The sequence below is a fragment of the Pituophis catenifer genome, unplaced genomic scaffold (genome assembly GCF_029215685.1).
Source record: "Pituophis catenifer annectens isolate HBS135680 unplaced genomic scaffold, rPitCat1.0.hap2 SCAF_3, whole genome shotgun sequence".
Taxonomy (NCBI): domain Eukaryota; kingdom Metazoa; phylum Chordata; class Lepidosauria; order Squamata; family Colubridae; genus Pituophis; species Pituophis catenifer.
The window spans coordinates 130,479,873-130,490,986 of record NW_027256883.1 but is presented as its reverse complement, the minus strand read 5'-3'; positions in this window follow the sequence as shown (position 1 = coordinate 130,490,986).

The window sequence follows — 11,114 nt, the reverse complement described above, 5'->3', positions numbered from 1 at the left end:
CATGTTGGGAAAGATTATTCATTTTGCGGGGCAGATTCTCAGGCACCTAGTAGGTCCACTTATTTATTTGTTGTTCATTGATTTATATCCCACCTTTCTGTCATTTAAAATGTAGAAGGAAAAACCCCCACTAAAGACAACAAAGAAAATGGAGGCATGTACCAACCCTTTGGATGACTCAGGTGTATCAGATTAGACATTGCACATCATTGTTTCTTCAGACTAGGAAAAGGAAGACTAATTCAGATTTTGATCACAGACATTTGCTACACTCTCACCCATCCCCAGTCCAGTCACACCAACTCTCATGAATATTAATAGTTGGTCTATTCTTAAAGTTCCAATCATTAAGGAAATGATTTTTATACTAATCAGTATAGGAGGCAAGAAAATTTAACTTTGGATTAAAAAAAAAAACAGAGTAATATCTATCTCGGTATTTGATAGGAATGGAATGGATGGAACAACTGCTATTGCAACTTCAGAGCACATTAAACTCAACCCTACAATTTATCTTGATCTTGAGCTCCAAATTAGAAATACTTACAAATCAAGGTTGCAGAACTGATCACTAGAACAGTAATATAACATATGTTTGCATTAAATGATGTTCAAAAATTACAAACAAGACAAAGGCAAAAATGAAAGCTTTATTCTCTTATCTTAAGGTTAAGCTTAATGAATATATAACTATTCCATACCTAAAAGAATGTTATTCTTATGTTATATTATTCAAAGAACATCATAATTTAATATCAACACTGCTTTTAAAAAGAAATAATTTCTTTCTCTTTATTTTTTCTCTCTTCAAAAAGGGGTAACACTAACTGAAATAAAAGTCTTTATTAGAAATATGACCATGAACAAGGCTAGACAAGCAAAATATTGATTCAAAAGCACATAACTCACAAAACAACAATAACTTTAAAATGTAATTACCATATTTTTCATTGAAGCTTCAATTTATGTTTATAAATATTGTAATTAAATTACATAATAGGTATTTCTTGCAGAAGATAACATAGAATTAAGCATAAACTCCAAGAAGGCAAGAATGCTATTCACACAAAACATTAAAAAGACATAAAATCCATTGCAATTCTACCAAATATATGAGATTATTCCAATCATTACAGTTTATTGTCATGAAATCAATTACTGGCCTAAATTCACAAACACAGGCCTTACAACCAATCAGTCTTGGAAACAACATCTTTGTATTATTTTAATTTTGAAAGCAGTATTAATCTTATTAAGTAGTAATTAAGTAGTATGGTTGTATTTTAGATTGGGCCAGATTTTGCTTTTTTGGCCTTTGCACTTTCTTCTTCAATTGTTTTTCCCCTAAACCTGCATATGCATAGCTTCGAAATGTGACTTCTCCAAATATTAGAAAACCCAAGGAATTATTGCCAATTTGTCAGATTTTAATATAGAAAGTAATTTAAGAGCAATTATTTGGTTCTACTAATTTCTTCTACTAGAAATATTTGGGTTGAAATGGCCCACTAAACAATGGATAAGACCTTAGATTCTTATATATTCAATTAAAATTCAACACCGTCATTCCAGACACTCTTCTAACTAAGCTAAACCAGCTAGCGGTACCTGAACACACTTGTAAGGCTTCCTAACATAAGCTTCCTAACAGACAGGAAGCAGCAGGTGAAACTATGCAGAATCACATCAGATACCTGTACAATTAGCACAGGGAGCCCCCAAGGCTGTGTGCTCTCTCCACTTCTCTCTATATACCAATGACTGCATCTCAAACGATCCATCTGTTAAACTACTGAAGTTCGCAGATGACACAACAGTGTTCGGTCTCATTCGAGACAATGATGAATCCACATACAGACAGGAGGTTGAACAACTAGCCTCGTGATGCGACCAGAACAATCTGGAACTGAACACACTCAAAACCATAGAAATGGTGATAGACTTTAGGAGAAACCCTCCCATACTACCACCTCTTACAATACTAGACAACACAGTATCAACAGTAGAAACCTTCAAATTTCTAGGTTCTACCATATCTCAAGACCTAAAATGGACACCTAACATCAAAAACGAAATCAAAAAAGCACAACAAAGAATGTTCTTTCTGCGCCAACTCAGAAAGCTTAAACTGCCCAAGGAGTTGCTGATACAGTTCTACAGAGGAATTATTGAGTCTGTCATCTGCACCTCCATAACTGTCTGGTTTGGTTCTGCAACCCAACAAGACAGACACAGACTTCAGAGGATAATTAGAACTGCAGAAAAAACAATTACTACCAACCTGCCTTACATTGAGGACCTGTATACTGCACAAGTCAAAAAGAGGGCTGTGAAAATATTTAGACCTCTCGCATCCTGGACATAAACTATTTCAACTCCTACCCTCAAAACGATGCTATAGAGCACTGCGCACTCAGAACAACTAGACACAAGAACAGTTTTTTCCCAAACGCCATCACTCTGCTAAACAAATAATTCCCTCAACGCTGTCAAACTATTTACTAAGTCTGCACTACTATTAATCTTGTCATCATTCCTATCACCCATCTCCTCCCACTTAATGACTGTATGACTGTAACCTTGTTGCTGGTATCCTTACGATTTATATTGATTGTTTCCTAATATAATTTGATTGCTTATTTGTACCCTATGACTATCATTAAGTGTTGTACCTTATGATTCTTGATGAATGTATCTTTTCTTTTATGTACACTGAGAGCATATGCACCAAGACAAATTCCTTGTGTGTCCAATCACACTTGGCCAATAAAGAATTCTATTCTATTCTATTCTATTCTAAAAACAAAAACCAGAGCTCTGCCACATTTTTCCTTGGTTTCTGTGTAAAATGGCTTTTCTTCTGCGTGCTTGGTATGGTATAGTAGTTAAGTTGTAACTCTTAAACAGACATCCATAACTTTTCCTCCATATAATGGTCATTTTCTCATGCATTTTTGCTCAAAAATGCCATCCCTTTCTTCTTTGCCAAGGCCAGTTATTTAGCAGCAAGGGCCAGACAATGAGCTGGTACTGATAAGTATTAGGCAAGAAGTATAAATTATACATGTAAATAATTAGGAGAATGAGTAATTTCAACCTAATACGAGCTTTCAGAAACTTATCTGGGGTATGTATTATCTGAAGAACATTGATAGCTACAAAAGACAGGTGCAATTTTGTCCTGTATTTACACTCCTCCATGTAAAATTGCAATGTCTCCTTTTATTGTCTTATCTAAGGATCTGCTTCCCATCTAGATTATGTTTTGCATAAATTCTTTTACTATTGTTTTGCTTTCAGCTTTTATCTGCGTGTTTATTGCTTTCAATTCCACAAAACCTCTGCCCACATTTTAATGTGCTGAATTGGTTTCTGTTGCATTTTTTTTACTGTATGTACTGGTAAAATCACTCTATGTTGGTGATACTATCACTCAGGGCCGGATTTTCCTATAGGCTAACTAGGCTTCAGCCTAGGGCCTCAAGATCAAGAGGGGCCTACATTCAAATTGTTAGCAAAATTAAAATTACACTTTCACTATAGATGAAAGGGCCTTATAAGTGGACTAGCCTAGGGCCTCTTTCCATCTAAATCCGGCCCTGCTATCACTTCAGGACCAGGTTTTAGCACTACATCTGCATTTTTGAGGTCTCTCAAGAAATTTAACAATGCCATGGAGTCATGTTTGACTCTTGATGGCTTCATTCTTTTTGACTTCCCAGACTGTATTTTATAGCCTTAATATCTTTTAATAATCCAAGTACTAACCAGCCCTAAGCTTGGATATAATTTACCAGGTACCACTATTTTCTATCAGTTTTTACTTTGTCTGTATAAAAACTTAAATTGCCCAGTTTGCCTGCCATCTCTTTACCTTCTCCTTTCTGAGCTATTCAGGAAAAAAAAGAGAGACTAACATTCAAGTACTTATTTGTTTTTCATATTGAAGAGATGGGTTTCTTTTTATCTTTTACTTTTTATGATTTTTTAGTGTTACATTTTCAAGAAGTATTGCATTAAAAAAAAAAACCTCAGACTCCCTAAATTCAACATGTAATCTGCATAAATCAAGTGTTAAGAAATGTTATCCCTACTAGGTGGCCTCAGTAATCGAATGGATCAATAGAATAGAATCCAAGAAACATAACTGAGAAAGGAGAGTTGCAATAAAACATTACATGTTCAGATTTGGCCATCCTGGCTACAAAACAGAAAGGGACGCTACCTCTAAGAGTTATTATGGCTTGTGTAAAAACCAGGCATTTACTTTCTTTTTAATGTTGACAGAAGATAAATGGAAAGCAAAGACATTTGCTAGGACAAAACTGGGTTGACCTCTACTTTGATGTTTTCCTACAGATGTCTGAGCAACATCATGTACCCTTAAAGTATTTCAAATTAAGCAGAAAAACTCAAGTCATTTCTTATGCTGAATGGATCTGTCGATTTAGGCTATTTAACAATAGTGAGTAACAAATTAAGCAGGTGATAGAAGATCAATGGACAAAGCATCTGTTATTATCTGTGGGCTTGACAGATAATCAGACTTCTTGCCTAGTAAGTAGAAAGATGCTTTATGGGGGTTGCAACAAGTCCCAGAATTTTTGCATCGTGGATCATTTATAAGTGCCGCATCCCATATACTAACCATCTTTCATTGGTTTTCTGGCTCCAGTCAGGAGACAAGGGCAAGTTGTCACAAATGCCATCCACTTTGGCTACTGCCATTTATACAACAGGATGTGAACAGGAATGAGATTTTAAAGTGATCTGTGTGACTCCCATAAGATTAGTTTTCCAAATGATGGTTGTATTTAAATTTGCAGCCTTAATTCAAAGAAGTTGTCATGACTTGACCACAGTTACCTTTTCAGAGAAGACTGGACTCTTCTGAGGAGCACATCAAACAGTTAGGGCAGGATACAAAGAGTTATTTTCTGTTTAGCATTGTTATTCTGAATATTAGTTAACATGAATTCTTCTTTCTTGTCATAGAATCTCAGTTGGACTAGCGGAAGGTGCTAAGAGAGGGCTGAATTTAGAGTCCTTCCATTGCAGAAAGCAACACAGGTCTGACCGCCCCCAGAATCCCTGAAGCCTAATCTGACCATTCCTGAGGGAACGTAGTCAGTCTGGTGAGATTCTTGTAACATAGGTGATTAACAATAAAGCTTCTGTTTCAGACTATTCATGAGTGGTTCTGGTTGCTTGCACCTGACATTCTTGTTGTCTACAAGATAGATAATTTGTAGTGCAGATGGTTCTGAAACAAAAAAGTACAGCATGCACATGCATGTATCCTCCAATATCAATGTATGTCGAGAAGCTTTTTGCCAGTAAGTAATGAGAGATTGTATTTCAGATGCATACACTACAAAGCTAGAGGTTTACTCATTTTGAGGTTTTCCAAAACTATTCTGAGAAACATAATAGGGCATCTGCCACTCAAGACAACAGTACCATTCTGGGAAAAGCCAAAATATCAATCAGAAGTTGGGCAAATGTATGAGTCAGCCCTATATTTCTTTAAAGTGGTTGACGTGAATAATTGTGCATGACAAAATGAATAGAGAGGTAGTGAAAAACCTGAGAGCACACCTGAGCTCATATGATTAGGTACAAAGTTTTGACACTTTACATCAACAAATCTACCCACAGGAACTGAGGATGTATCCTTCCCCAATCAAAATTACAGATGATCTTACGTTTAAAGGTTGAAATTAGAGAGACTTTCAAATCGGTGGTTTTAATGATCCATACAAAGAATTAAGTAATGGTTACTTTAGTCATAATGAAGAGAGAGAGAAAAATAGCACAAAGTGGAATAATCTACCTAATAACATTTATCATGGAACCAACCAGAAGAGAGATGACTTTGCTCTTAATTCTGAATGATGATCAGGACCTACTGTAACATCTATTGGAGGTTTTAATATATTTGTATGTTAACTTTTCCTGACATGAGCCAACCCTGTCACATTTATCTTTTAACAAAAAAACAAATCTTCAAAGGACAGTACTGTAGGAAAAACAAACTGATCTTAACCATCTGTTAATTGTACCATGCCCTAAAGGTCAATTTATCTATCGGAAGATTATAAAATAGATAATGTACAGGCCAATTGAGAAAAAAAAAAGAATCCAGAGGAATTCAGGATATTATAGGCTAGTTGGTTTAACAGCTATTCCACTCAAATTGGTAGAAAATGTTATTAAAGATTGATTGATAAGCACATATAGGGTGACAAGCCTTGCTGAAGAACCAGCAATATTCCTTTCAAGATAAGGCTTCTTTTTAAGCGTTCTTGAGTATCAACATGGGTGCGGACAGTGGTTTGTTTAGGCTTTTAAGGAGCTTTGATGACATCTCTCTGAAAACAAATTTAGCAGAATGAGATAAAAGGTGAGGCGCTCTTGTATTTTTAATAACTAGTTAAAGATCAGAATCCTATTCTCACGACGGAATACAAACATTGTAATATATCAGCACCACTTGTTTATAAATAAGTTACGAGGGCACCAGTAGTTAGCAGAAAACTTAGCTAGGCGGCTGGCAAACTAAATTATTTTGTATGTTTTATCGTATGGACAAAAAAAACGGCTGAAGGAACATTCCAGGAAGACTGACAAGCAAGCACATAAACACAGGGCAGGAATCTTAATCTCATATGTACGCTGTTGGGATCTGAATTGACAGTAGCTAATCAAGAAAGGAGTCTTGAGGCTAGTGGTAAGCAACCCAGTAAAAAAAAAAAAGGCTATATGTGCCCATTGCTGTTTAAAAGAAGAAAGAAATTCCATGTTGGACATCAGTAGAACATAGATTTCTCAAAAATAAAAAAGAGAAAAATATTTGTTTTTACACAAATCCACAGAGAAGTGGCCATACTTGGAACACCATCCACCACTTCTGAAAAATGAAATAAAATTTGGCAGCATTTAAAAATGGTTCATATCTTGTAAGTCCTCAGCTTTAAAAAAGGCAAATAGAAAACTTCATAGAGATATATAAAGCTATCCATGAAGAGGTGAGCCTTTTTCATGATGCCAAAATCTGGGTATTCCAATAAAATTAAGTGGTGGTGAACTGGGACAGACAAAATCTAGGTAACTTTTTTAAAACAGAAAAATTTAAGAAAGATAGTTAATCATGATATCAGAGACACCTATTGCTGAGTGACAGTAAAAATTCTGTAATGCTCAGGATCTGCTTGAGAACTTTCCCGAAGTATCCAGTTAAGCATATATAAGCATTTGGTGTATTAATATAAGATTATCTTGATGTTCTTATATCCCTTTTTCTAATAGATAATGAAGACACTATATTCATATATTGGATTTCACAATGAGCTGTCAATGTTGAGTATAAACTGACTACTAGTTACTACTCCCAGTAGGTATTAAGAGACAGTAACAACAATATCTGGATAAATCATACTGATCATATTGATTAATTTATAAAATTTTATGATGTCCATCTCCCCTATAATGCAATTCTGGATAGTTACAGATTATAAAAGACAAGTAGGAAAATAATAAAAGGGACGCGGTGGCTCAGTGGCTAAGACGCTGAGCTTGTCGATCAAAAGGTCGGCAGTTCAGCAGTTTGAATCCCTAATGCCGCGTAACGGGGTGAGCTCCTGTTACTTGTCCCAGTTTCTGTCAATCTAGCAGTTCGAAAGCACGTAAAAAATGCAAGTAGAAAAATAGAAAAACCTTTGATGGGAAGGTAACAGCGTTCCGTGTGCCTTTGGCATTTAGTCATGCCAGCCACATGACCATGGAGACGTCTTCGGACAGCGCTGACTCTTCAGCTTTGAAACTGAGATGAGCACCACCCCCTAGAGTTGGGAACAACTAGCACATATGTATGAGGGACCCTTTACCTAAGAAAATAATTAAAATATTAAAACTAATAAATTAGCTGATTATTATTAATAAGGATTCATATCAACACCTATTATCAGAGATTACAGGATTTAGAGACATGTTTCCTTAAAGAGTATATCATGAAAAGCATAGTGTTTTCCATGACAATTTTTCCTTTCTTTTGTTTAAGGGTGTCCATCCACAAGGCAAACAGGGACCCAAAATCCTAACCTAGCAAGCTTGAAGTGAAGCAGTTGCCTAAAGATATAATCTCACGTACCACAGAACACTGTCCATTCTTTTCCCATAGTATTTTTGTACAGAATGAAGACACAGTGTTATTTTTCAGGCATGAAACTATTGGATATGTTCATCTTGTACAGGTTTTGACAATGTGCTCTAGATCAGGTAACAACAATGACATTCTGGGATACCTTCTGAAGTCTAATATGACCATGTCAACTATTTGAAGTGACATAATTTGCCCCATATGGCAAATGTTTTGAAGAAACTATTACACCTTGATTTGACTGATGTATCCTCATTTACGATAGCAAGCACGAACTCTTTCGTTTACAGATATTTTTTTTTACAACTGTTTCTTCTTACATGACATAAAGGCAGATGTTGCCATCCAAAATATACAAGTACAAATTGGATGCAGAAAGTAGTTTTTAAAAAACTCATACACTTCGGTTGACAAAATGCCAAAGCGCACAAAGTTTACTGTCATCTCATGATATTACCAAGTGTGTATTGAAATGACAGCTATGTTGTTTTTAGCGGGAGGGTATAAAAAGGAGCTCATTAAAACTGAATGTACTCCACATAAGTTTGGCTATGCTTTGCACTACAGAGGAGAATGGGTCCTCCAGTTTGGAAATACCCACTAACAAAATGAAAGATTTCAATGCACAAGGTACCAGGGATCATCTCTCCTGTTTGTCCTACTAAGTCACATAGGGTGAGTGTGCTCCAAGTTGCCACCTGATGGGAGTACAGAGGCCTGCCTTCTTGGAGACCAACCCAGTCCTTTGGAACAACCTCCCATCTGAGATCATGAAGACCGGGCTCTTCCCCCAAGCACCGGGCCAAGATGGGGTTGAGCTGCAAGGATGCTTGATCTGGAACCTGCAGGGAAGGATTCTGTTGTTTTTAACCATATTTTTAGGGATTGTTGTGAGCCATCTAGAGTCATTATATGGGACCATATTTATTTATTTTATTTTTATTTATTTTATTTCGAATTTATATACCGCACCTTCTCCCGAGGGACTCAGTGCGGTGTACAGCCAGATAAAAACATGCAATACAAACATTAAAACCAATTAAAAGGATATATATTAATTTGGCCCCAATTTAAGATAACACACAAATTAAAAATTTAAAAAATATGTTAAAAAATATGTTAAGCCAGCCCGGCTTGCTGAAAAAAGAAAGTTTTAAGGGCACGGCGGAAGGCACCGAGGTCTTGGATTCTCCTTATCTCTGGGGGCAGCTGATTCCAGAGGGTAGGTGCCCCCACAGAGAAGGCCCTCCCCCTGGGGGTCACCAGCCTACATTGTTTGGCTGATGGCACCCCGAGGAGGCCCTCTCTGTGGGAGTGCACAGGTCGGTGGGAGGTCGTCGGTAGCAGCAAGTGGTCTCGAAGATGTTCCTCCAAGGACAGCTGCGTATCCAGGAGGACTCCCAGATTGCGCGCCCTCTCCGCAGGGGCCAAAGACTCACCCCCGATTGTCAGTGATGGAGTCAACTGACTATATCAGGATGCCAGGAGCCACAGCCACTCAATCTTGGAAGAGTTGAGCTTGAGCCTGTTCCTCCCCATCCAGATCCGCACAGCCTCCAGGCACTGGGACATCACTTCAAGGGCATCGTTGGGGTAGCCTGGGGTGGAGATGTACAGCTGGGTGTCATCAGCGTACTGATGGTACTTCACCCCAAAGCCACGGATGATCTCACCCAGCGGCTTCACATAAATGTTGAACAGAAGGGGCGAGAGGACCGACCCCTGAGGCACTCCACAAATGAGAGGCCTCGAGGTCGACCTCTGCCCCCCTGCCAACACGAACTGCGAATGGTCTGAGAGAAAGGAGGAGAACCACCATAACACGGTGCCCCCCATCCCCAACTCTTCCAACTGGTGCAGCATGATACCATGGTCGATGGTATCAAAAGCCGCTGAGAGATCTAACAGGGCCAGAACGGAGGAGCAATCCCTGTCCCGAGCCCTCCAGAGATCATCTACCAACACGACCAATGCCGTTTCCGTGCTGTGCCCAGACCTGAAACCCGACTGGAACGGATCTAGATAAGATGTTTCCTCCAGGAATTGTGGAAACTGTCGCGCGACCACACTCTCAACAACCTTCTCCACAAAGCGAAGGTTGGAGACAGGACAATAGTTGGCTAATACTGCCGGGTCCAGGGAAGGCTTCTTGAGGAGAGGCCTTACCACCGCCTCTTTCAAGGCAGCGGGGAAGTTAAGTAAGTAAGTAAGTAAGTAAGTAAGTAAGTAAGTAAATAAATAAATAAATAAATAGGCAGGTAGCAGGCAAGTACTGGGGAACACGACAAGCACTTTTAACCCATTAAGCCCATAGGGTCCTTATTAAAGCGGAGGTCATGCAAGTAACTGTGACCCAAAATCTACCCCTCTAGTAAGGAAGCCCAAAAAGGACATTTGGCGATATTTCTCAATAAACTCACTTCCCTCATTCATTGGATGCCAACCCGGCAGAAAGAAGCTTGACAAGGATAGACAAAAATCTTCTAGCTTTGATGCACTTACCTAATAAATGGTAGCACGAGACTTCTAGAGTAAATTGTTCCAATCAACTTATTCTATCCAAGTTTGGTAAATAAGAGTAATAATTATAGTGTAAAAAAGAGCAAGTATACCAGGCCTAAAGATGGAACCCAGAATAAAGCTTGACTCCTGAACAGCGGAGTTTGGTATTTTCTTTTGTTAAATATTATACATTAAAGTAGAAAACCCTACATTAAAGGGATCAATTCTTCATTTCCATTGTCAACAAGTTGAAAATATAAAACAAGGATGCAGAGTTTTTTCAAATCTTGCTGAAGAACAAATCCCAGTAGCCTCACCCAGTATGCTGGAAGTTGTTATTCAGTAACATCTAGAGAAGTACAAGTTACTCAACCCTATCTTTAGGAGAATGATATTCTTCCCAATTTCCACAGTATTGAGAAAGTTACTACCATCCTCATTAATAGGAACTGAA